Source organism: Narcine bancroftii, chromosome 2, assembly GCF_036971445.1.
Source record: "Narcine bancroftii isolate sNarBan1 chromosome 2, sNarBan1.hap1, whole genome shotgun sequence".
Lineage (NCBI taxonomy): Eukaryota > Metazoa > Chordata > Chondrichthyes > Torpediniformes > Narcinidae > Narcine > Narcine bancroftii.
The window spans coordinates 63,860,475-63,887,212 of NC_091470.1; the positions used below are offsets into that span (position 1 = coordinate 63,860,475).

The following is a 26,738-nucleotide window of genomic DNA, read 5'->3' on the forward strand; positions in this document are numbered from 1 at the left end:
AGTGTACGATAGCGGCAAAGCATCAGATCGAAGATCAGTACAGAGGGTGATTTCACCTGCTAAAAAGATCATCTTCCTTCACTCTGTTGACAATATTTACTGGGAGCAGTGTTTTGAGGGCTCAGGGAAACATTGAGGACTCTTACCATCCAGTCTGCAGTATCTTTGGGACACTACCTTCAAGAAGAGGTACAGGAGCATAAAAATCAGAACTGCCAGGGTGGGAAACAGCTTTTCCCTGCAGGCAGTGAGACTGCTAACAACCCTTGAATCCTACAAATTATTTTTGTTCATTTTGGCTTGCAATGTATGTATGTCATGTGTGTGTAGGGTGAATTGTTTCTGTGTATGCACTATGGTCCAGAGATGTGCTTTTTTTGGTCGGGTTGTACAAGTATGATCAGATGACTTAAACATGAACTTCCTCGTACTGCCCATACACTCATACCCCCATGACCACCAAATCTCTCACCTATGGGGGGGAGAAAAAAAAATTCAGGGGACCTGAATGTTTATCATCTGTTCTGGGATAATAATTGGTTGCTGTTTTTGAAGATGGCTGTTGTATAAATGGCTTTTGGTATAGCATTTCACTTGCCAGCAGTATAATTTGTGAGAAAGTTTATAGATTAACTTGTGAAATTCCAAATTTGCATTGTGGACTTTGGCCAAATGATTCCAATTTGGTGTGCACAGTTCAGGAGCACACAAACAATGCAATGCCTATTCTGGAGCTGCTATAAATATGGACACTTGAAGATTCAAGCCCGAAATTGCATTTTGATAAATGCAAAAATTGTCTTTATTTGTGTTCAGAATCTTTGCAAATGCCTTCTTCACTGTAAGATGATCTTCAGGGACTGTCAAAAATTGAACACAAGTGTATATATATTTAATTAAAGAACTCTGCAATTTAGTAATATAGTCTTTACAATGTGCAGTATAATTAGTTTTTTTTGGCAATTTGATATATCTGTTCACTTTCAGCATTGACAATAAATGATAGGATTCAAAATTGCATGATTGGTTTCTAAATTCCAAAGCACCCTTTTACAAGAATTTTTTGGAAAACTATTTAAAGTCATTGCAAAAATATAGAAGGTTATTCAATCAGATTTGAAAAATAAACATCACTTTGCATTTAAAGACAATACTTGATTTCCATCAAAACTGTCTCCTCTGCATTTCAGCTGGGTGCTGAAACAATTCAATTGTTACATATCACAAGGGAAGTGGAAGTTAATATTTTGTAGATAATTTATGATGTATGCTGCCTTATTCTTACCGAGCTCTAAATCAGTATCATACGTTTGCTGCTTCAGTGGATGCAAATTTCTCAGTATAGCAATTGTTGGCAACAATAACACAATTTTCACTCCTTTGGTATTCCACAAGACTTGGTTTTTGAAAGCTGTTTTAAAATACTTGTAATTCATAGAACAGAACCATGCAGGATGGGAGCAGATCTTTGAGCCCATGGTGACTCTGAACACTTCCCAAAATAAACTAAAACTGCTACCTGTGCAACCTCTTGCCTACTAGATTCTATTAGAAACCTCTTAGATGCTGCTATCCTATTGCTTGCATTATGCCTGGCAGCCCATTCCAGGCACCTACTTGTGTAAATAAAAACTTACCCACATATCTTTCAAACTTTCTCCCCCTTGCACCTTAGATGCATGTCCTCTAATAGGATTATTTTTAAAACCCTAGGGGGAAAAAAAACCTCTACCCTATCTGTCTTAATTTTTATAAATTTCCATCAGGCCAGAAAACAATTCATCCAACCTCTCCCCATAACTCATCCCCTCTAATCCAGACAGCACCCTAGTAAATTCCTTCTGTACCCTTTCCAAAGCCTCCGCACCCTTCCTGAAACAGTGACCAGAATTGCAGACAGTACTCCCAAGTGTGGCCCAATCAAAGCTTAATATAGTCAACCCATAATTTATAGCTTAAATTTCATTCACTGTTTTAATATTTACCTCTTCTGTCCTCCCTCAATTCCACCTCTCCCAACTCTCTCCTCCCTACTGAAATTGCAGATGTTTAATGCAGACACTGAGAAGATGCTGGGGTGCCCATGGATGTAGTGCCATTGGGGGGTTGCCCATGGATGTAGCTCCATTGAGGGGTGCCCGTGGATGTAACGCTGTTTTGGGGGGTGGAGTCTAACTAGCTGGCAATGTGCAGCATTCCCTTGCTAGGTGGAACCTAACAAGGCATACCATGTCTATGGGTAGAAATGGTCAGTCAAGGGTCTAGTCCCTTCATAGACACTAAAGAGAAAAGGGGATAATTTTACCTAGTGGGGTGGGAGAAGGTCAAGAGATACCCAGGTGCAGTCTGTGGGAGGTGGAAGATCAGTGGGGTAGGGAGGGAGATAGGTTAGAAGAAAGTACAGGAGTTGGTGAAGAAGAGATGGAAACAATCAGACCAGATGGGAATGGAGGTTACCTAAAATTGGGAAAAATGTGTTTGTACTGTTAAGTTTAAGGCTTTCCAGGTGGACTATGATGTGCTGTTTCTCAAGTTTGCATTGGCCTTGCCCTGAAAATGGATAAAGCTCAGGATATTTTGTTGTTGGAATGATTGGGGGAGTTGAAATGGTGGGCTACTGGAAATTCGAGCTTAGACCCACAATCGAAGCATAGGTATTCAGCTAAATGGTCAATCATAGCTCTCAATCTTATTGAGTACTTGGGTTCCACTTCCAACATCAGCCCTGCTTCAAGCTGCATGAGTTAAAAAGTTCATTATCAAATGCAATTCTTCACACCATGATAGGCCACTTGAGCCCATTAAGCCTATATTAACTCAGAGCACCACCATTGGCACCAAGGGTAACAGGCAATTTATTAATTAGCCTACCAACTAACACTTTGGGATGTGAGAGGAAATCAGAGCATGGTCATGAAGCGAAGATGCAAATTCCACGGAGACCATATCAGAGGTCAAAAGCAAACTCTGTTCACTGCAGCTGTAGGGCAGTGATCAAAGCATCTCGATGTACTCTGGATCTCTGCTGGAGTTAGATCATTAAGCATGCTATGCAACTTCAACAGTTCTGAATTTTCATGTTAAGCAAGCTAAAATAAGAAAATCAGTGAGATCCTCATTACAGAGATTGTAATATTTTTCTCTTCTCATCAAAATTGCTTTTTGTACAGATAAAGTACCCCAGGATTGCTTCTCTCTTTAAATACCTTGTCTGGTCACTCTCTCTGAAACTTTCTCCTCATTTGTCCATTTTTGAGATTCTGCCATCATATCAGTGTTTCATAAGATCTTGCAATATTCCCTTTCTGAGTGTGTTTTTTTTTAAAAGATACTCTTGTGCTTAGTGGGCCAACTCAGGTTGAATTTAATGTGCAATAGGTCTATATTTTTATTGTGCTCTGTGCTATATAATGCTAATTTCAAGGAGCTGTCATTTCCACCCTGTCAGGTAGCCTGGTGATTGTTTTACACTCCCTTGATATCCACCCCTCCCCCCCAATCTGGTGCCATAGGTACTGCACAACTGCAGCATCTGCATCTCCAACAGCATTCCACATAAAGCCTCTGTTCCATATGCAGCAGACATTAATTTGTACCTGTCCTGACAATAACCAGCAGTGCGAGTATAAGACAGCTTTAATAAACTAATATGTACACTAAGAGTTCTTGTCTCTCTGCAAGACGAACCTGAAAGGCTAGACTGTAGCTCTGGACTGCTTTATATACAAGGTCACCGGGCTGACCCCTGGTGACCTAGTGGTGTAATTACATATCACCACAGTACCAATGTGTCCCATTACCTCTCATCTACAGAAAAGCTATCACAGCAAGCCATTTGAGACAGCAGGTATGTACAGTCATTTTCTCTTTAATTGCAGGTTTATTCTTCATGGTAATTCACTCTATACAACAGACCTGTAATCCTTCTCTTCTGTATAATCCAAATTTTTTTCCACAGTATTCCCTTCCTTGACCATATTTTTCATGTCATGTAGAACAGCACAGGATCTGGCCCTTCAGTTCATGATTAACTGACTAATTTAACTAAAACTATGCTTGCACATGATGCATATCATTTGATTCCATGTATATTCACGTGCCTATTTAGAAGGATATCAAATTTTCTATTATATGTGCTTCCACCACCATTTCATGATAGCCCATTCCAGGTATCTACCATTTTTTTTATTTATATTTGCCCTGAAAATCTTTAAACTTCCTCCTAATATTTTAAATACATGCCCACCAGTATGTGACATTTTTCCGCTGGGGATAAAGATTGACTGCCTACTCTATCCTCTTGCAATTTTCTTCCTTACCTCTCATTGATTCCCTTTGGCACTTCTTGAACACTGTTGCTTTGAAGCAGTGGTAGCACTTGGTATTTCTTCATTCTTGTGAAGTGTCTTGGCACATTTTCATCCATTAAACACTTCTCAAATACAAGTTCTTGTTGTCACACGTTGTGTAGATGCATTCATGTGAAGCATAACAGCTGGAGATGTACAAGTGCAAAACTTGCCCTGAATTGCAGTAAAAAACATGTTTTCATTTCAGCAGAAATGAAGATGATTCTTGTAATTTGCAGGAGTGCAGAGTTGTCCATTATAAATTTCCATTCTAAATTCTTATGAAACATAATGAATGCTAAATTGTTGCTTTGGACTATCAGTATTTGCACATAAAACACAGTGGTGAAGGAGCATACCTGTTTAATTAATAAATGATTCTTTATGGATGAATCAATGTAAATAGTGTCCTCAGAGCGAACAGAAATTTGTAATAGCTACCCATTCTGACACAAAGACAGTTTTACTGTCTCTCAGGCAAGCAGACTTGGTTACAGAATTCATTCATGACGTGACATCTGACAAGCCCATTAAATTAATAATGTGTGATAGCATCCTCATTGGGAATTCATTCTTATGCTCATGGATGTGTGAGATGCATTTGTTTTGATTTATTCAAAGACTTTAAAAAAAAACAGCATATTTTATAAACTGATTTGTTCCATGCAAAATTAATGCAAAGCTTCAAGGCTTTGAAAATGTTAGCAGTTCATGAATTAGAGAGTGGCCATGTCAAGCATGTTGACATCAAGAAGATGAATACTACAGTCCAAGGGACACAATCTTTCTTCTTGATTACTGTCAGCAAGGCCTGAATTTGCAAACATTTTGCACAGATTGCATTTGTACACACACACCATTTCAGTGAAACTGCAATTAAACATCAGAGCACTAGGTAAGACAGATGGGTTTCTATATCAACTCGTTTCTATGGGGAAATCGCAGAAGTCCATCAAATACATGCTGACAGCAATGTTTTTTTTAAAAAAAATCTTTTTGAAATGATGTAGATAGCATGACGAACATTGTAGATTTCTTTTAATTGTATTCAGCACTGTTTCAGTTTGGATTAGAGGAATATCTTCCTAACACTGGTAAATGAGCAGTATGCTTGAAAATTGGGTTAAACAATTATCTGATTTTCATGTTTTAGAGGATGGTTTTAAACGATCCTACTCAGTATCAAACATAAAATTAGTGAATATTGCCTGACACTTGTACCTCCACATGAAAAGGCTGATTACCTTGTGCACTTGTTGGGAAGTGTGAATCTGCGAACTTAAACTTAAAAATTAATCTCTACTAATATGGCCAAAAGTTCTCCGTCAGTACAGAGATTCTGGGTGAGACTTACTGTGCACTTTACTGAGCTGGAGAGCAACTTCTTCTGTTAATAATGCAAAAGCATTTAAATCTGATGTTCGATTGCTGGTCAATAGGGTTAGGGTTAGCCTTGCTGTAATGATTACACAGCATTTGCAGCTGTACAGCATGAAGAATAATGCAGGGGCATGGATTGAACAATGGCCGGAATACAGGAGCAAGTCATGGTCATTTTTGGTTTGGTAAGCTGTGATCAGTAGGATGCCAGTGGTGCCCAGCCACTGTTTATACCTCTGTCTCGGATAGAGATGATTTGTGGTTGTTAATGTAAAAGAACATGACACTAGGCTTTGAGGAGAGTGACGAGAATCTTTCAAGAGGCAGAGATAGGCTCAGTGGTAAGGACAAGATGGATGTGCAAAAATCTGATGTAGTTTCTTTAGCAGGAAACAAATAATGAGAGTATTTTAAATGGTAATCGATTTGAAAGATGCTGTAATTCAGTGGGAACTGGGTGTCTGGGTGCATAGAATATCAAAAGTTAATGTGAAAGTTCAACAATTTTAAATGCAAATAATATGTTGGCCTTTATTGCAAGAAGATGGGAGAACAAATGTAAAGTTTCTTGCTGCAGTTGTATTGAGTCATCTTGAGACTGCAGCTAGAACAAACGTGCAGGTTCAAATCCAAAAACATTTTCTTTCCTGTTGTAATCAATTCATCTGGACCACTCTACAGCTTCAAAGTCTGTCAATAATGTTGTAACATTTGTCACAGAACTTCATTTGTTGGTCACTCGACGCCATCTCTACTTGTCTGAATTTCAAACTATTGTCTGGGTAAGTAGCATTTCATTTAGAGGTAATGGGAGGAGGACCCTATTTATTGAGATTTTTTATATTCCTTGAAATGTCTTCTTCGAAGCATCTTTGGAAATTTACAAAGGTACAAACTCGAACAATTTTGAAGAGCAAGACTAAAACCAAACTGTCGGAGAAAATCATCAGATGTAGCATCATCACCGGAAGGAAAGATATGGTCAACAATTCAGCTTCAACAGAGAGGGCCTACCGCAGACCTCCACCCCCTAAAATGACAGAATGAGAAGAAGACGAAATGAACTGTCCCAGTGTGTAAAAGTAGATGACACAATTTTCTTGTTTATTTTCATTGTGCGATTACATTGTTTAATGGGTTTATTGTAATGTATATGTTGAACGTTTAGTGGGTGAGGAGGGGGGTGGGAAGGAGAGAGGGAAGGGGGAGGAAGGGGAGAAAATGACACTGTGTATATTCAAGAGGGAAATGTTTATGTGTATTTTGGTCAATATGGTTCATAGTGTGAAAAATTTTTAAAAGTTAAAAAAAGAAAGCTATCAATGCAAAATTGACCATATTCTGCTGCTTGACCCATGGATTTCTTCCAGCAGATTGCAATTTTTTGGACAATTTTGCAGATTGTTTGTGATTTTTAAAATCAGCAAGACTAGATTTTTTTTTATTATTTTCACTAAGCTTTTGCATAAATCATTGAGTATTTTATTACCAAAATGCTACTAATTTGCAAAACAGACCAACTCCAGATTTTTCAGTCATCAGTGAAATACAGAATCGTAGGTTACAGTAGGACAATGACTGCAATTGATCCCCTTGTTGTGGAACCACAACCATAGAACATTACAGCATAGAAAACAGGCTCTTCTAGCCCTGTTTTCTGCCTAGTCCCACTGATCTGCATCCAGTCCATAGCCCTCCATGCTCTTCCCATCCACGTACCCATTCAAATGTTTATTAAATGTTAAAATTGACCCTGCATTCACCACTTCAACTGGCACGTTGTTTTACACTCCCACACTCTGTGTGAAGAAGTTCCCCTGAATGTTCCCCCTTAAACTTTTCCCCTTTCACCCATTGTCTCTGGTTTGTATCTCACCTATCCTCAGTAGAAGAAGCCTACTTGCACTTTATCTATACCCCTCATAATTTTGTATACCTCTAACAAATCACCCCTCATTCTTCTACACTCCAGGGAATAAAATGCTAACCTGATAAACATGTCTCTGTAACCCAAATCATGAAGTCATAGCAACATCATAGTAAATCTTCTCTGCACTATTTCAATTGTATTGAAATCTTTCCTATCCAAAAACTGCACACAATACTTCAAATTTGGCCTCATCAATGTCTTATACAACTTTATGACAACATCCCTGCTCCCATACTCAATAATCTGATATAGTCCAAAAGCCAAACCATGCAAACAATCATCCATTCCCCTTGGTTCTTGATTCGGCTGGGAGTCGGAGGAGGAGCTTGGAGAGAGTCGGGCTGTGAGTCAGAGGAGGAGGAGCTTGCTGAAAGTGAGTCAGAGGAGGAGGAGCTTGCTGAAAGTGAAGAGAAGGTAAGCTATTAAATTTGGGGGATTAACGAGGCTTGGGCCTACTTGGTTCGGCTGGGAGTCGGAAGAGGAGCTTGGAGAGAGTCAAGCTGTGAGTCAGAGGAGGAGGAGCTTGCTGAAAGTGACAGGGTTAATTGGTCAAGGGGCCAATAAAAGGAGTGAAAGGAGAGGGAGTGGCCAGTGAAAGCAGGCAAGGAGAAAAGGTAAGATGAGTTATTTGCCTTCATATTCAGAGTCATGCCAATAGGATTAGTGCTCTGTACTGGGTGTCAGATGTGGGAACAATGGGTGACCTCCACCCTCCCAAATGGCCACATCTGCACCAGGTGTACCGAGATGCAGTTACTAAGGGAGCGAATTAGGCATATGGAGTTGCAGATTGATGACCTGCGGCTTGTAAGGGAGAGTGAGGAGTTAATCGACTCAACTTTCAGGGCGATAAATACTCCAGAACCCGTGTCAGGTAAGTGGGAAACCGTCGGGGGGGGGAAGAAAAAAGTGAGAAAAATGGAGAGCACACCAGTGACTATCCCACTCAGCAACAGTTATGTTGTGTTGGATCCTGTTGCGGCAGATGACCAGACAGAAGATGGCCATGGGCACCAGGTCAATGGCAATGGGCACCAGGTCAATGGCAATGAGCCTGGCAGAGTGGTGCAAAAGAAAAGGAAAAAGAGAAATGCAGTAGTTGTTGGGGACTCCATGAACAGGGGTACGGACAGGAGGTTCTGTGAGCCAGATAAGTATACCCGCATGGTGTGCTGCCTCCTTGGTGCAAGGGTACGAGATATCACAAATTGGCTCCAAAATATTCTGAGAGGAGAGGGAGAGCAGCCTGATATCTTGGTACATGTGGGTACAAACGACATTGACAAGAAAAGGGAGGAGGTAATGAAAAGGGATTACAGTGAGCTGGGACGAAAGCTGAAAGACAGGAACGCTAGGGTGGTGATCTCAGGATTACTACCTGTTCTAAATGCAAGTGATGAAAAGAATGTAAGGATAAGGAAAATGAACGTGTGGCTGAGGTGCTGGTGTACAAGGCAAGGATTTGGCTTCTTGGATCATTGGGATCTCTTTTGGGGAAGGCATGATCTTTACAAGAGTGACGGGTTGCACCTAAATCCAAAAGGTGTCAACATTTTGGCAAGTATGTTTGGTACAGCAGTGGGGCAAGGTTTAAACTAATTTGGCAGGGGTATGGGAACCAGAGTGATAGGAAAAAGGGTAGGGAAGATAAAGCAATGAAAAGTAAAATAGGAAAAGTAATGTTGGGAGGAGAAAGTAAAAAATCAGACGGTGCAGTGAGTTTTCGGGTCAATGATAGTGTTAAGAAAATTACAAAGAAAAATAGTGGGCAGGAAAATCAAAAGAAAAGATTACAGAAGTCACTAGATATTAAAAGGATAAAGAGCAAAAGGGCACTTTATCTGAATGCCCGCAGTATTAGAAATAAGGTTAGTGAACTTGAGGTGCAAATCGGTACCCATGACTATGATTTGGTAGCCATCACGGAAACATGGCTACAAGATGACCCTAAATGGGAATTAAACTTTCAAGGGTATAAGGTGGTGCAAAGAGATAGACAGGATGGTAAGGGAGGTGGAGTTCCACTCTTAATCAAAGATGAGCTCCAGGCAGTAGTGAGGAATGATGTAAGATCTAAAGAGCATAATGTTGAGTCCATTTGGGTAGAGATAAAGAATAACAAAGGGAAAAAATTATTGGTGGGTGTTATCTATCGCCCACCATATAACAATAGTTTAGTGGTACAGGAAATAAATAGGGAGATAAGTGAGGCATGTAATAATGATACGGCAGTCGTCGTGGGGGACTTTAACTTCCACATAGATTGGGAAAATCAAGTTGGTCATGGGAGTCTGGAAGAGAACTTCATAGAATGCATCCGCGATAGCTTTCTTGAGCAGCATGTTAAGGAACCCACAAGAGAAAATGCTCTCCTGGATCTAGTGTTGTGCAATGAGATAGGTAGAGTAAATGATGTAATAGTCAGAGACCATCTGGGAAATAGTGATTATAGTATGATTGAATTTCTCATTCAGATGGAAGGGGAAATAGTTAGATCTAAAACTAATATATTATGCTTAAACAGGGGTGACTACCATAGGATGAGGGAGGAATTGGGCAGAGTGGACTGGGAGCACAGGCTAATTGATGAAACAGTTGAGGAACAGTGGAAGATTTTCAAAGAAATATTTTGTAATGCTCAACAAAAATATATTCTGGTCAGAAAAAAGGGCAGCAAGAGAGGGAAAAATCAACCGTGGTTAATAAAGGAGAGTATAAAATTGAAGGCGCAGGTGTACAAAGCTGCAAAGAGCAGTGGGAAACTGGAAAATTGGGAAAAGTTTAAGAGACAACAAGGGGTTACAAAGCGGGTAATAAAAAATGGGGAAAAAGGATTATGAAAGTAAATTGGCACAAAATATAAAAATAGAAAGCAAAAAATGTTATAAATATATAAAACGGAAGAGGGTGGCCAGAGTTAACATAGGACCCTTGGAGGATGAGAAAGGAAAACTGGTAACAAAAAATGAGGAAATGGCCGAGGCATTAAACAAATATTTTGTGTCAGTCTTCACGGTGGAAGACATGTCCAGCATGCCCAAGTGCGGAGTTAAGGATACGAATGTTGGGGAGGGCCTTGATAAAATAGTTGTTACAAAGGAAATAGTGATGGAGAACCTAATGGGACTAAAGCCAGACAAATCACCTGGTCCTGATGATATGCATCCAAGGGTTCTGAAGGAAATGGCAGAAGTTAGAGTTGATGCATTGGTGGTCATATACCAAAATTCCTTGGATTCTGGGCAGGTCCTGGCAGACTGGAAGACAGCAAATGTCACATCACTTTTTAAGAAGGGATGTAGGCAGAAGACTGGAAATTATTGGCCAATTAGCTTGACGTCTGTGGTTGGAAAAATGCTTGAAGCCGTCATTAAAGATGAAATAGTGAAACTTTTGCAACGTAAGGGTTCAATCAGGCAGACGCAGCATGGTTTTAAAAAGGGAAGATCTTGTTTGACAAACTTGTTAGGATTCTTTGAGGATATAATGGGTGCGGTAGATAGAGGGGAACAGGTTGATGTTGTATATTTGGATTTCCAGAAAGCATTTGATAAGGTGCCACACAAGAGACTTCTCAGTAAGTTACAGGAAAGTGGAGTCCGGGGAAATATATCGGCCTGGATTGGAAATTGGTTGTCTGACAGGAGGCAGAGAGTCGGGATAAATGGGACTTTTTCAGGTTGGCAGAGAGTGGTAAGTGTGGTGCCACAGGGCACCAGTGTTAGGCCCACAACTGGTCATCATTTACATTGATGACTTGGAGGAGGGGACAAAATGTGGTGTAGCCAAGTTTGCAGATGACACCAAATTGAGTGGAAGAGCAAATTGTAATGAGGATGTGGAGAGTCTGCAGAGGGATATAGTTAAGCTGGATGAGTGGGCAAAGGTCTGGCAGATGGAGTACAATGTTAGTAAATGTAAAGTTATCCACTTTGGCAAGAAAAATAAAAGAGCTGAATATTATTTAAAGGGTGAAAAACTACAGCATGCTGTTGTGCAGAGGGACTTGGGAGTGCTTGTGCATGAATCGCAAAAAGTTAGGTTGCAGGTGCAGCAGGTTATTAAGAAGGCAAATGGAATGTTGGCCTTCATCGCTAGAGGAATTGAATTCAGGAGTAGGGAGGTAATGTTGCAACTATATAAGGTACTGGTGAGACCGCACCTGGAGTACTGTGTCCAGTTCTGGTCTCCATATTTGAGGAAGGATATACTGGCTTTGGAGATGGTCCAGAGGAGGTTTACTCAGTTGATCCCTGGGATGAAGGGGTTGACTTATGATGAAAGATTAAATCATCTAGGATTGTATTCGCTCGAGTTCAGAAGAATGAGAGGAGATATTATAGAAACATATAGGATTATGAAGGGTATGGATAGGATAGATGTAGGAAGGTTTTTTGAGCTGGCCGGAGAAACTAAAATGAGAGGACACAGTCTCAAGATTCGGGGGAGTAGATTTAGTACAGAGATGAGGAAAAATAGTTTTTCCCAGAGAGTAGTAAATGTTTGGAATGCTCTAACCAGGGAAGTGTTTGAGGCTGCCTCATTAAACATATTTAAAATTTGGTTAGATAAATTTTTACATGATAGAGGAATTAGGAGATATGGGGAGAAGGCAGGTAGGTGGAGTTAGGTCATAAATTAGATCAGCCATGATCTTATTGAATGACGGAGCAGGCTCAATGGGCCATTTTTGGCCTACTCCTGTTCCTACTTCCTATGTTCCTGTGTTCCACGACGATAAACATTTTCCCTCAAAATATTGATAATGAGATTTCAGTCTGGACATTTTCCGGTAGCAGTTGAAAAAGCCTACTTGCATTCAGCAAGGCCTTTCATTGTGTGTAAAGACCTGGGATTGTACAAGGAACCTGAATATCACATGGATGAAGTCCATCAAACCTTGGGAAGCATAACTATCTTGTAAATCTGCATGGCCACTTTGACTTGCAGTTGCTGCTCAATTTAAAAAGTCTCTTCTTCAAGAGGAGAGCATTAGTAATGTTCCTTGTGCAGAAGTGTGCTACTTGCTGCAAGGTGTATAGATCTCCTGCTGTTACCTGGAATGTTCCAGAGAGAGGTTTGAGGTAACAGTGACCATTAGATCAAAAGTCTTACTGCATCTCCATTGAACACTCTTGTAGAGCTTCTGGGCACATCTGCCAATCTATGACCCTCTGTCATGGTTCACTTCCAGATGAAATGATCATCTATCAACAAGTGGCAATAACTTTAGACATGATTTGAGGTGTTCCATTGCATCAGATGTGCACTTATTCACATACTAAACATCTAGAATTGCATTTCGAGCATGGAAGTGACTGGTAAAATGTTTACAAATTAATCACTTTCACTTTAATGAAATTTTCTCCTACGACACAAAAACATTGCACAAGTTCGAGTTCATTAATTTTGGCCAAAAAATCCATTCTGAACAACCTATTAATGGACTGGAGGAACTCTGGTTAAACAGCATCGGTGGGGTAGAAATGTTGACTGGCCATTTTTGGCCTGATGCTGATTAAAGGTGCATACCTTGTTTTCCGCAGCTTTTGTTCATTTGTTAACCCATTAATAGTATTGAACAGAAAATAAATGTGGTTTAGATTGTCAGTGTTAATTTTTTGCTTTAAGCACAGAAGCATTGACCTTGGTACAGCATACTGTGACTTTTTGCCATAACTTTGAATGTTCCTTTCTGCTCATTTTGACTTCCAAATTTGCTGAAGAAGGAATTTTAATAAGAAATGAGTACACCTGTGTAATATGCAGGAAGATGCTGGATTTTTTTTTCATTTTGGCAATTCATCTACCCTTGCAGAACTGATTACAGAGCTTTTCAAGCTCAGTGGAGACCATTTGGTTTCTATGGAAAATTAAGCAGGATGTGTCAAGCAAAAATAGAAGAAATGGTTGTAAGAATATGAAAAGAAAGGAATGGCATAATCCTGCCTGCAGTAACATTACACAGCATAGTCACTGATAGTCGAAAGCTAATTGCTCATTGGAACTTTTGCTGGTGGAATGATTCATGATTTTCACAGTTGGAAGCAGCTTTGGGGCTACCACACAAGAAGAAGGTACCAACTAGTCCATTCTACCTGGCCTAAGCGTTTGAATTAGAAAAAAAAATCCAAATTAGATTTTTTTTTCCTAAATGGTTATTCGGTTAGAAGCAATAATTTGCTTAAAGACGGATACCAATATTGATCGTGTTTTCGTATTGACCATGGCAAAAGAAAAGAACTTTGACCAAAATTAATATTTCTTGTAACTTTTGTATAGGTGTAGTCTGGTGACCCTGTCTGTTATTAATAGTGGAAGAGCAGGCTATGTGGATAACTTGAAGATTAGATGTACATGGCTTTGACAAATTTGATAACAAGGCAAAAGCATTACAAAAGAATATATTGACTTGCTTTTCTAATTTAGAACATGAATAACTATTTTTCCACAAGTTCTTCTGTGTATTTTCTCTGGGTCTTCTTATCAACTTGTGACAGTTTATGTTATATATCTATATACAATCCACCAGCGTTGTCTCCGCTCCATCCTCAACATCCATTGGAGCGCTTTCATCCCTAACGTCGAAGTACTCGAGATGGCAGAGGTCGACAGCATCGAGTCCACGCTGCTGAAGATCCAGCTGCGCTGGATGGGTCACGTCTCCAGAATGGAGGACCATCGCCTTCCCAAGATCGTGTTATATGGCGAGCTCTCCACTGGCCACCGTGACAGAGGTGCACCAAAGAAAAGGTACAAGGACTGCCTAAAGAAATCTCTTGGTGCCTGCCACATTGACCACCGCCAGTGGGCTGATAACGCCTCAAACCGTGCATCTTGGCGCCTCACAGTTTGGCGGGCAGCAACCTCCTTTGAAGAAGACCGCAGAGCCCACCTCACTGACAAAAGGCAAAGGAGGAAAAACCCAACACCCAACCCCAACCAACCAATTTTCCCCTGCAACCGCTGCAACCGTGTCTGCCTGTCCCACATCGGACTTGTCAGCCACAAACGAGCCTGCAGCTGACGTGGACTTTTTACCCCCTCCATAAATCTTCGTCCGCGAAGCCAAGCCAAAGAAGAGATAATATACAATATAAATTATTTTATAGGAGATAAATTGTGGTAGCTTTTTAGTGTAGGTCACATACAAACACTTTAAAACAGGTCTCATTTAAAACGCCAGAACTCTGCTCAAGCCAGACAGTTCAGGCTCCGGGTGCCTTTGCACAAACTTTGAAGAATGCTTAGAAGGACTTCACAAGTAGGTGTGGATTGGACATGCTGTGGAGTAATGGATTATTGTTTTGGAAAGCAACAGATGAACAAACTCAGAAGATGAGGTCCAGAGCCGCGGTCTGTCTGAGTGCAGTTGGCTATTCTAAGAGGGTCATGTGCTTTTCTCTGAGTGAGAGAGAGAATATTCAGTTCTACGGTTCAGCAGCTGGAACTGAAACATGACAAGCTGGCAAGCTTGTGGAAAAACCCCATTTTGAAGATGGGTTGTGAGTTCTTAGTTCAGCCTGCCCAAAGCCCTTGTGGTCCATACAAGAGGAGATGGCTGGCTGTATAATGTTTCACTTGAAATAAGGGATTTAAATTCTGTGGTGATCTGAAAGAAAGAGGTTATTATCTGAAAAATCCTGATGGGGAAAGTTTCTTCGGCAAGACATTGAAGTGTCCGATCAGAAGGAATCAGTTGTGGGTGTCCAATGAGCAACAAATCTCTCTCTGAAAACCGACAAGAAGCTTCCAGAGCTTCCCTTTCAAGCACCAAAGCCTGGTGAAGATTCATAAATTAAATTCTGTGCATAGTATAAGTATTACCTGATACTGGTGAACTTGGAGGAGTGAGAAGTGAGATTGGACTGTGAATTAAAGATCTTTTTTGAACTTACATACACATGACACTCATGTGCTTAGAATTAGAAGGGAGTTAACAATAAGTTAAAGTTTAATTCTGTTTTCATGTTTAAAGAAAATTAAAAGCAACTTTTGTTTAAGTAACGATTTGTCTTGGTGAATTTCTGTTGCTGCTGGGTTTTGGGGTCTTCTGGCTCATAACTTACTTTTCTGGAAAAATATGCAAAACCACACCAAGGCTTGATCGGTGCAAATCCTAAAAATATAATAATAACATAAACAATGCGTGGTATCAGAGGTATAATCTGTAACAAGATAAAAGTTGAGGATTCAGATCAATGACGGAGAAAGGGTGCAATAGGCTATTTTATTAAAGAATGGTACTGTAACATAAAAGATTAGCAAAACAAATTTAGTAAGTCGTGAGAAAGAATAACAAAAAATGTCCAAGATACAGGGTAGCAATCAATTACGTCTCCTGCCATTCTGCTTGTTGGAGTCTCTGCATCAGCTGGCTTCAAGCGTCTGAGGTCATGTGCACTGATTGCGATCCTGGTTCCAGTAAAGTCCAAAGAACTTGCTCAGTACTCACATTCGCAATCAAAGAGCCTGTACTTCTTTCCGAATCTAAACATTCTAATTGGCAACTACTCTAATGCATTCTTGGTGAAAGTCGAATCTTGCCTTGTTAACAGAACCAATCTCAATTATTCCCGTAAATTCACTTGTGTCACATTCCTTAATGGCCGGCAGGTTTTAAGCCCTAACTGATCCCTTGAATTAGGACTTGCTTATCTTCTCAATTAGCACGCCTGTTCACTTTGAGGAAATGAGCTATCAACTCCAGTTTAAACAAAAACATGCTATTAACTCATTACAAAATCTCAATCATTTTATGTCTGTGATTATTTCAGGGTTGCATTTTGTAATTGGTGAAAAATTTTGTGGCACAAATTAGCGATGGTCCTTAAAACCTATCAGGGCAATTAGGGAAGAGTAATAAATGCTGGCCTTACAAACATTACCCAGAATCCAAAAAATTGTAAAATTATATTTCCTGGTAGTTTGAAGGAGGGAGTCTTTTGACCCAGTGACAGAAGGAATCATTATACATCCACGTCACTAGATAAATATTTGAGAGAAATGTTCAGATGATGTTGCAGCTAATGCTATTGGGTGAAGATGCTGAAATGTCCTCTCATCAGCCCAATGACTGAGACCAGTAGTTCTCTCTGCACAGATGAGGCCTGACCTGAGTACTGCTAACAATCTCTGTTATAATTTTAGGTCAAACTTGCATTGAGTGTCTTGTGTGTAATATTCCCAAGTAAATTTCACATCTCATCTGTACTGACTTATTGATCTTTATCGGGGTGTTTGAGTCTATTTCAAAGGATTGAAAGGTAACACTTGGTATTCACAGTGGCCCACTTTGATTAATTTAATTGTTTAAATTGTTCTAATTTTTTTGTGATTAGCTGTTATGCTTGGGCATCTTGTGTAGAAATGTAGAAGGTTGCGTTCATAGGAAATGTAGAAAGTTAAGTTTTTAAGATGGCTACAAAAATCATTTATAAGAAAACCAGCATAAGTTTTATTCTGTCAAGAAGCTTCCAGAGAACAGGTTATAAGTTTAAAGCTAACAAACCTTCCAGACAGAATCAATTCTCATTTTTTCTACAGAAACCCTGGGCTCCAGATATCCTGAAGCCTGCCTGATATCTTTAACCCAATAGTGCTAACAGACTACTGATAGAGTCAAGGAGCTGTCAAAAGGCAGCCCATTCATAAATCGGTTTCCCACCAAAAAACAGCGGATTGACAATTTATATAATGTCTGACAAGTAGTAACTCAAAGGCTGCAGTAAACCTCGAGTAGCATTGATGACATCACTCCATCTCTGGCTGGCATTGTTTCCACCAGAAGTTTTGGCCATTATTAACTTGAATAATGTAAGATTAGAGTGAAACCAGACATTTGCATGTGCTAATTGCCTGTCTGTTCCTGATTTCCAGAGAATGAATATTGGTGTGTACTGAGAGCAACCCTTCCAGACTTCTGTTGATTTTTGTACACAAGAAGGATGTATCTTAATTATGACTTGTATGTGAGAATAAATGATGGACAACAAATAATTTCCCTATCTTTAGGAAGAGGAATATACAAAATGTAAAACATAAGTTGCAACAATACGTTCAAAGAAATTATATCCAATTTGTATGCTGGAAAATGCCTTAAATATTGCACCCTGTGACTGCGTTCTTTGTATGACACCAAGCAGTCTTAGTGAGGTGACCTTGGCTACCCAACACAAATGACTGCTCATTCCCACTAGCGTTATTCGAATAAAGTCCGTTTGAATTGTATTGTGTGGCTAGGTTGCACTTTTTGTACCTTGACAGTGTGACTATCACACTTGTGCAACAAGATGCTGGGAATCGAGGCACCCGATGATCCAGCCATCCTTGGTCATTCAAGATATTCCAAGTAGTTTTTCTAATGTTTGGAGACATTAGCAAATAATACCTTACAATATGTAACAAATGAAATGCTTTAGAGTGAGTTAAGTACAAGAAGGTGACAATTTTAATTAAGTGAATTTGTTCAATTTTATTCTCGCACCGGAAACAATCGTTGGAAATCTGCGGTGTCAAAATTTTTACATGTAAATTGTAATACATCTATACATTTTTGAAAAATGTATTTAATTTTTCTTTAATACAGAAAATACAAATTCTTAGCAGCAACTACTAATTACAAGATCTGACCTGCATTAAATCCTTCATTGCATGGAATGGCATTTTACCAGAAAGGTTCATGAGCTTGTCCAATTGCTTCTGGGCTCTACATACATTTGCACTTTGATACCAATGAACTAAGCACACTTACAAAAAAATCCACTGATGGGCTACAGGTGCCGAATTCACCCTTCACAATGAATGTGAGGCCTATTTTACTGATAGGATTTACTTGATGGCACTTGGCTGCATCTACAGGTGAAGATTATTTAAGTTTTGAACTTGATCATTGTTGGTGATTTCTATCAAGTTCCAGCCAGCTGCACAATCACAAGCGTGACCCAATCATGACCCAGATTTTCCAACACCTACTTCTGTCTGTTCCTTCCCTTGGCTAACAAGCCATGTGCTGGACTGCTCCAGAATGCCAGTTCAGTGCATCATTTCCAGCATAGAATAATTTGAATGCTCATGGGATGTGGATGCAAGAGGGTATGTATTCTGTAAAGGAAAAAAAAAGATTTGGTTCATTGTGCCTGTTACAAAATGTATGTAAAATCAATTGATGGATATTTGATCCCTTAAGAAGCATTAAGAATTCTTATGTGTAACTATTGCAAGTATTAGGTGACAGAAGGTTGAATAATTCAAAAAGATTGCAATGATTATGAAGTATTTCCTGAATAGAGTTATTTTGTTTGTATTTCATCATTGAGAAATATTTCTAGTACTTTCAACATGGAATACAAAAGATATTAAAGAACTCAAAGCCAGGAAAGAATAAAGCCAATATTTTGTTTATAGAATTCAATTGAGAATTAATGATTTGCAAAAGGAGAACATTATTTCAGAGACTGAAAGAGTTCACCAAGGCCCAGAGAAAATTGGGCACTCTATGGTGTCTGACATTTTCCTGGATGACTATTAATGGTATGGTTAATACTTTGAGCTATAGCCCTTAGAATAGTAGACATACAGGAAGATGCTGCATGCAGTCCAATCGCCTTGATTCCGGATTAAATATTTGACATCTCTGACTTGAATGATGAAACGGTTCCCACAATCCAAAGCTTAGGCTGTTCAATGTTACTAGTTTATTCCAGGTCAGTTTAACAGAAATAAATGACCAGCAACACTATTTCTTCATTTAGTTAAGCAAAATCCTGGCAAAAATGAATCCAACCGCAGGTGAAGATCCTTGGGGAAAAGAAAGCTTTATCATCCATGTTTCATGGTCAAAAGGTCAACTATCAGCCAATCAGTCCCATACAGAACCCTTTTATCTTTTCAGTGCATTGAGTTGCAGGACACTGCACAGTTTTGAAACTATCTTTTAGAACTATATTTTCATATTGTTACAAGCCCAGAGGACCCATAAACCCACCAAGACAAATGGTTACTTAAACAAAAGTTGTTTTTCATTATATTTAAACATGAAAATGGAATCAAACTTCAACTTATCACTATTGACTTACTTAACCCAACTTAACCCCCTTCTAATTCTAAGTGCACGTGTGTGTAATGTGTGTGTAAACATAAAAGTTCTTTGGTTCACAGTCCAATGTCACTTCTCATTCCTCCAAGTTCACTGGTTGCAGGCAATTCTTATACTGTGCACAGAATTTAACATTTATAAAGTTCTCCAGGCTTTGGTGCTTGAAAGGTAAATGGTTACCACTCAGGAAGGTATTTGTCAGTTTTCAGAGAGAGAGATTTGTTGTTTCACAACATCCACAACTGATTTACTTCCATCAGCCACTTCAGTGTCTTGCTGACAAAACTTGCCCCTTCAGGGTTCTCCAGATGATAACCTCTTTCTTTGAGGTCACCACAGAGTTCCTTTTTTGTTTCGCTTATTCCAAGAGAAACATTAAACAGCTAGTACTCTCCTCTTGCATGAACCACAAGAGCTTTGACCAGCCGAACCAAGAATTCACAACCTGACTTCCAAATGGGGTTTTCCACAAGCTTGCCAGCTTGTCCTGTTCCAGTCCCAGCTGCTGTTGCTGGCTGTAACACTGTAGAACTGATCTGTGTGTGTGTGTGTGTCTCTCTCTGTCTCTCTCTCTCTCTCTCTCTCTCATGCACTCTCTCTGAGGAAAAAAGCTTGTTTGACTCTCTGCTTGCCAAACTGCACGATCCTCTTAGAACAGCTCCAGACAATCTGCAGCTCTGACAAGATCTTTCATCTGTTGCCTTTTTGTAAACAACAATCCATTAGTGAAGACTCTTGGGCACTCTCCAAAGCTCTTTCAAAGGCGGTGGGGCCAATATATCTAGCATTAGCGAAGTTCCAGTATTTCAAATAAGATTGTTTTAAAGTGTTTTTACGTTACCTACTCTAACAAACCTTTCCCAATTCATCTTCCAAAAATATATCTATATACTCTGTCACAATATGCTATTTTGTATTTGGTGGTTTTGTTAAAATATCCATGTTTCCAAAATGATTATTGATTTGCCGGTAAAGGAGTAACTATTGAATGAAGAAAAACTACATTTAGCATCTAACAGACAATGTCCCCATTCTGCTCTGTAGGACAGGGTTAAATGATATGGTAGCCATGAAGAAATTTAAGCAAGGAACTGGAAGAGCTAGAGGGAGCAAGTAGGATTAAGGAAAACCCTAAGAAGTTCTATGCATGTGTGAAGAACCGAGGGATAATGAGAGTGAAGGTAGGGTCATTTGAGGATAAAGGAGGAAATGTGTGCCTGGAGATAGGGAAGATCCTTAATGAATACTTGAATTCAGTATTCACCAGAGAGAGGGACCTTAGTCAATGTGAGATCAGCATGGAATAAACTTGTGTGCTGGACCATGCAGAGATTAAGAAAGAGGAAGGGGTGGATTCTTTAAAATAATATATTCAGATTGTTAAGTTACATGACCAGATGAGATGTACTCAAGATTACTTCAGAAAGTGAGGGAAGAAATTGCTGGGTCCTTGACAATGACCTTCGTGTCCTCCCTGGCCATAGGGGAGGTACTGGAAGATTAGAGAACAGCAAATGTAATCCTCGTGCTTTTTTTTTTAAAAAAAAAAGGTAATTGGAAGAATTCTGAGAATTATAAACTAGTGAGTCTCGCAACTGTGGTGCGAAAACTATTGGAGAGGATTCTTACAGGATTTATGAGCATTTAGTCTTCTTGGGTGTGGCTGGCATGTCTTTGTGAAGGGCAATTATGTGTGTGTGTTTTTTTTAGTAAGTGACAAATGAAATTGATGAAAGTAGTGCAGTAGATGTGGTCTATATAGATTTTAGTAAGGCATTTGACAAGGTCCCCCATGATGGACTCATTCAGAAAATAATAAGGCATGAGATCCATGGAACCTTGGCTGTGTGGATTCAGAATTGGCTTTCCTGAAGAAAGCAGAGTAGTAGTAGGAGATGGAACCTATTCTGCCTGGAGGTTAGTGACTAGTGGAGTTCTTCAGGAATCTGTTCTTGGACCCCTGCTCTTAAATTTTGTTTTATAAATTACTTGGACGAAGAAGCTAAAGGATGGGTCAGTAAGTTTGCAGATGACATGAAGGTTGAAGATGTTATGGATAATGTAGAAGGTTGTTGTAGATAGTGTAGATGTGTGAAATTATACATTTTGGAAGGTCAAAGTTGAAGGTTACATGCTTAATAGCAGTTTTTTTTTAAAGTATGTAAGGTCAGAGAGACCTAGGGATCCAAATCCATAAAATCTCTCAAGGCTGCACGCAGGATGATAGGGGAGCTATGAAGACTTGTAGTTTGCTGGCCTTCATTAGTCAGGGGATTGTTTAAGAGCTGAGAGGTAATGTTGCAGGTATGTAAAACTCTGGATAGACTACACTTTGAATATTGTGTTTAGTTTTGGTTGTCTCATTATAGAAAGGAAGTGGAAGCTTTGGATAAGGTGCAGAAGAGATTTAACAGGATGTTGACCTAGGTTGGAGAATGTGTCATATGAGGCAAGATTAACAGAGCTTTTCTGGAGCAAGAAGGATAAGGGGTGACTTAACAGAGATCTATAAAATTGAGATGCATAGATAGGGTGGACAACTGTCATGATAATGAATATGTATGAGATGTACCAGAAGTCACGTTGTATGAGAGATAAGAGCACAAGCAGGAGAACAAAGGAAACTGGAAAATAAAGACACTGAGAAGTTTACCTGATAAAACTTGTGTTCGATGTTTTATTAACTTCACATTTCGGGCCACAAATGTGACATTGGCGACGAGGATGAAAGAAGCTTGAAGAAAATTAAAGACTAAAGAAGATTACAGAGGATTACAGAGAACTTCAAAGTGATAAGAATTTTCTCTTTGACTCAGTACTTTTGGGGCTGGAATATTTCCTCATGGCTGGGGCAGACAGTGACTTTCTAACACATAGTGGAATTGCTCATTTTGACCCAACGGGTGATGCAAGCACTGTAAGTGTGAAGTGGAAGGCATGGCTGGAAGAATTTGAATCCTACGCCGACAGTCGTGGCCTATTTCTAGATACCGGTACGGTTGAACAAAAAGCGCAGAGGAGGGTGTTACTTCTTTTCACTGCGGGACCCGCAGTTCGGGAAACATTTAAGACACTTTTGAATACTGGAAGAAAGGACAAGTACCGGAAAGCGGTAGATGCATTAAATGCACACTATGTAGTGACACCGAATGCAACATTTCAACGCCATTTGTTTTGGAGAACAAGACAAGAAGATGGCCAGACAATTGCTCAGTACATGATGAGACTACGCCAGCTAGCTGTTGGATGCAATTACATGCCAGCTGATTTGGACAACCAATTATTGCATCAAGTCGTACAGCACTGCAGATCAGATAAACTCAGAAGACGTCTACTGGAAAGAGGGAGTGAGTTGGAACTCACTGATGCTTTAGCCATTGCTGCTGCATTAGAGGCTGTTGAAGGGCAATTTCATTCCATGACCCTGAAAGACAACTCAAGCCAGCAAATTAAGAGGCTCTCACATCGATAACACTCCACATCCTGTGTTGACGTATATCTTGGCTGGTTATGGCGATGTGAGAGGTTCCATGCATATTTATACGGCATTGAATTTGAACTCATCACAGATCATAAGCCATTAGAGGTGATCTATGCACCTAGATCCAAACCATGTGCCAGAATAGAGAGATGGGTACTCAGACTACAACCCTACAAATATAAAGTAATCCACATTGCAGGGAAAGCAAACATTGCTGATCCGCTGTCCAGATTGGTGAAGGATGGTGGTCCACAATCCAAGTCAGAATTGGGAACAGAAACAGAGAGCTTTGTACGCTTCGTAGCTATTCAGTCGACACCGAAAGCTGTGACTACGAAGGAAGTCAAGAGAGAATCCGAACGTGATCCAGAACTCATGGAAGTAAGAGAATGCATACAGAGTGGACAATGGGACAAGTGTACTCACAAGGCTTACATTCCCATTAGAGACAAACTTTGTTGCATCGGACAGTGTGTATTGAGAGGTTGCAGATTGGTGATACCGCAAAGATTGAGACCGAAGATCGTATCCTTAGCGCATGAAGGACACCGAGGTATTGTTGGTACCAAGCAAAACCTCAGGACCAAGGTATGGTGGCCAGGTTGTGATAAGGACGCAGAGAAATTTGTTAAAACTTGTCACGGATGTCAAATCACAAGTAGGAGTAATCTGCCAGAACCGATCCGGAGTACGCAATTCCCGACAGGAGCATGGATCGACGTATCTGTTGATTTTCTTGGACCTTTACCGACAGGTGAATCAATTATGGTAGTGATAGATTACTACAGCAGATACTATGAGTACGTGGTGTTGAAGTCCACAACCACTGAAAAAACAATACAAGCATTAGCAGAGATATTCGCAAGATATGGATTACCTGTTACATTATACTCTGACAATGGTCCACAATTCATTTCAGAGACATTTGCGGAATACGTGAGGACCACAGGTATCCACCATCATAAAGTAACTCCGAAATGGCTGCAAGCCAACGGAGAAGTAGAGAGACAGAATCAGTCCATTGAAAAACAATTGAGGATTACAAACACAGAAGGACAAAATTGGCGAGAAGCATTGCTATCTTATGTGGCTGTCTATCGAGCAACCCCTCATGCAACCACTGGAAAAAGTCCTGCAGAAGCATTTTTTGGGAGAAAAATCCGCACAAAAATTCCAGAAATAAAGGAAATCCGAGACGACCAGGAGATGAGGGACCACGATGCTGAAAAGGAAGGTGCAGCAAAGCTGTACACAGATTCGAAACGTGGAGCCAAGTACTCAGACATCATGCCAGGAGATAATGTTCTAGTGAGGCATGAAACTGGTGGTAAGCTAGACACACCTTATTGCCATCAACCCTATACTGTCGTATCCAGAAGTGACAGTATGGTGACAGTCAAGTCTCCGAATGGAGTCCTGTATAAGAGAAATGTATCAGGTGTAAAAAGGTACCAGTCCAGAGATACATCGAGCGAAGAGGTTGAAAGGCCAATACGAGATGCTGAAACTGAGAGACCTGATAATGTTCCAGAGGCAGTTACCAGCACTCCTGATGAAGTGACTAGAATGCCAGAAACACCCGAAGCCGTGGCGAGCAGTATTTCCGATGCTGAGAGTGAACAACCGAGAAGCGACGACAATATCGCAGGCAGGCCGAAACGAAACCGGAAAGTGCCCAAATGATACGAAGACTTTGTGCCATAGTTTTAATAAGAACTTTGGGACAGTATTTTAATCTTATATCATAATGTGCATGTATGAGTGCTGTAGGAAGTAAATTTTATGTAGTTGAGTTATTGTATTACCATTAGTTACGATGTTTTTAGGTTTCTGAGGGTAAGTGAAGGTAAAGTTTATTTCTGACTAAAGGAGGGATGTCATGATAATGAATATGTATGAGATGTACCGGAAGTCACGTGGTATGAGAGAGAGATAAGAGCACAAGCAGGAGAACAAAGGAAACTGGAAAATAAAGACACTGAGAAGTTTACCTGATAAAACTTGTGTTCGATGTTTTATTAACTTCATATTTCGGGCCACAAATGTGACAACAACCAGTAGCTTTTTCCTAGGGAACCAGCAGCAAATATCAGAGGACATCTGGAAAAAAAAAGTGAGGAAGGAATTGTCTGAGAGAAAATCTAGGAGTGGGTGTCTGGACTGCACTGCCAGGGGTAGTGGTGGAGATTGGTAAAATAAAGGCTTTGAAAATATTCTTGGACACATAGATGCAATTAACAAAAGGGATATGTGTGTGAGCTTGAAAAGGTATAGTCTGTTGAGTAGATTTGTATAGATTGACACAACATTGTGGGCCAAAGGGCCTGTACTCTGCAAAAATATTCAATTAGCCATTGAGCCAAAAGATCAGAATTGCAGAATGATTTTCTTAGCATGATAGATGCACTGGCACTTTTATATAAAAAAAACTTGCTGCAGACACTACCTGCAATAGTATAAATTCCTGTCATGAGACAGGAAAAGGGATGACTATGAAAGGATAGATAAATATTTAATTGTAGCAAGTGTAAAACAAATGTTTCAATGGTATAGACATCATTTGATTGCAGAGTAGTTTATGGCAGTACAGTAAGGTTCAAGAGCTTGTCAGCTGTGGTGGGGCAGGGGGTGGGGGTGGAGAGAGAAACATTAATCTTGGAATTTAGGGAGGGGGTGTACTTGATACAAGTTTATAAAATTGAGAGGTATTGGTCAGACCTTTTCCCCAGGGTAAAAAGTCATGAGGAGAATGTGTTTAAGATTAGGGGGACAAGCTTAAAGGAGATGTACTGGGCAAATTACTTTAGAGTAGTCAGAGTCTGGAAGAGGCCACCATGAGTAGTGGTAGCTGCAGATAGTAGTATTTAAGGGGTTTATAGACTGACATATGACAAGACAGGGAATAGTGGGGAATGAATCATGTACAAGCTACAGGTTGGTTTAATTTGAGCATCATGTTTGGTGCAAAAACATCTTGCCATGCTGTATGTTCTAAATTTCAAGGCCTCATAGTTTTCCCAACTTAATCACTGGTTTTACATTAACTCCTATTCATTCATTGTCAATGCCAGGAATATACATCTTTTCAGAAAATCCCATATGTGGAAGTTTATACAGAGGAAATTTGAACTATGAGTCAAGTTTTGGTCCCTATGTATCCAAACAGAACCTTTTGCCAAAGATAAGCAACTGAGTGAATGGCAATGGGAGAGCAGGAGAAATTGTGTGTGTGTGTGTGTGGGAGGGGGAGGAGAGAGAGAGAAAGAACTTGTCTTGGAATTTTTTTTTAAAGTACTGATCTAGCCACAATTACAGATCCAAGACCCAATCAAATGTAACATTACTGAAGGCATCTGGCTCAATTAAAATCACCTGCTTCTTTTGGAGGAGTATAAAGTTTCACATCTTTCAAATATTAGTGCAGGATACAGATAACTTATCTCTAATAATTGCTCATGTCAACACAAATTTCTCAAAGTCCTCTTGACAAGAACTAGTTGT

General features: G+C 39.8%; 1 long non-coding RNA gene across 1 annotated transcript in view; it reads left to right on the forward strand.

Annotated features, from left to right (window-relative positions):
* LOC138753635 (uncharacterized) overlaps positions 1–17,893 on the forward strand; it is a 46,830-nt gene extending 28,937 nt beyond the window's left edge. The window contains exon 4 of the long non-coding RNA XR_011351317.1: positions 17,539–17,893. This is a non-coding gene — a long non-coding RNA (uncharacterized lncRNA). The remainder of the gene's footprint in view (positions 1–17,538) is intronic.
* Positions 17,894–26,738: the final 8,845 nt, after the last annotated feature.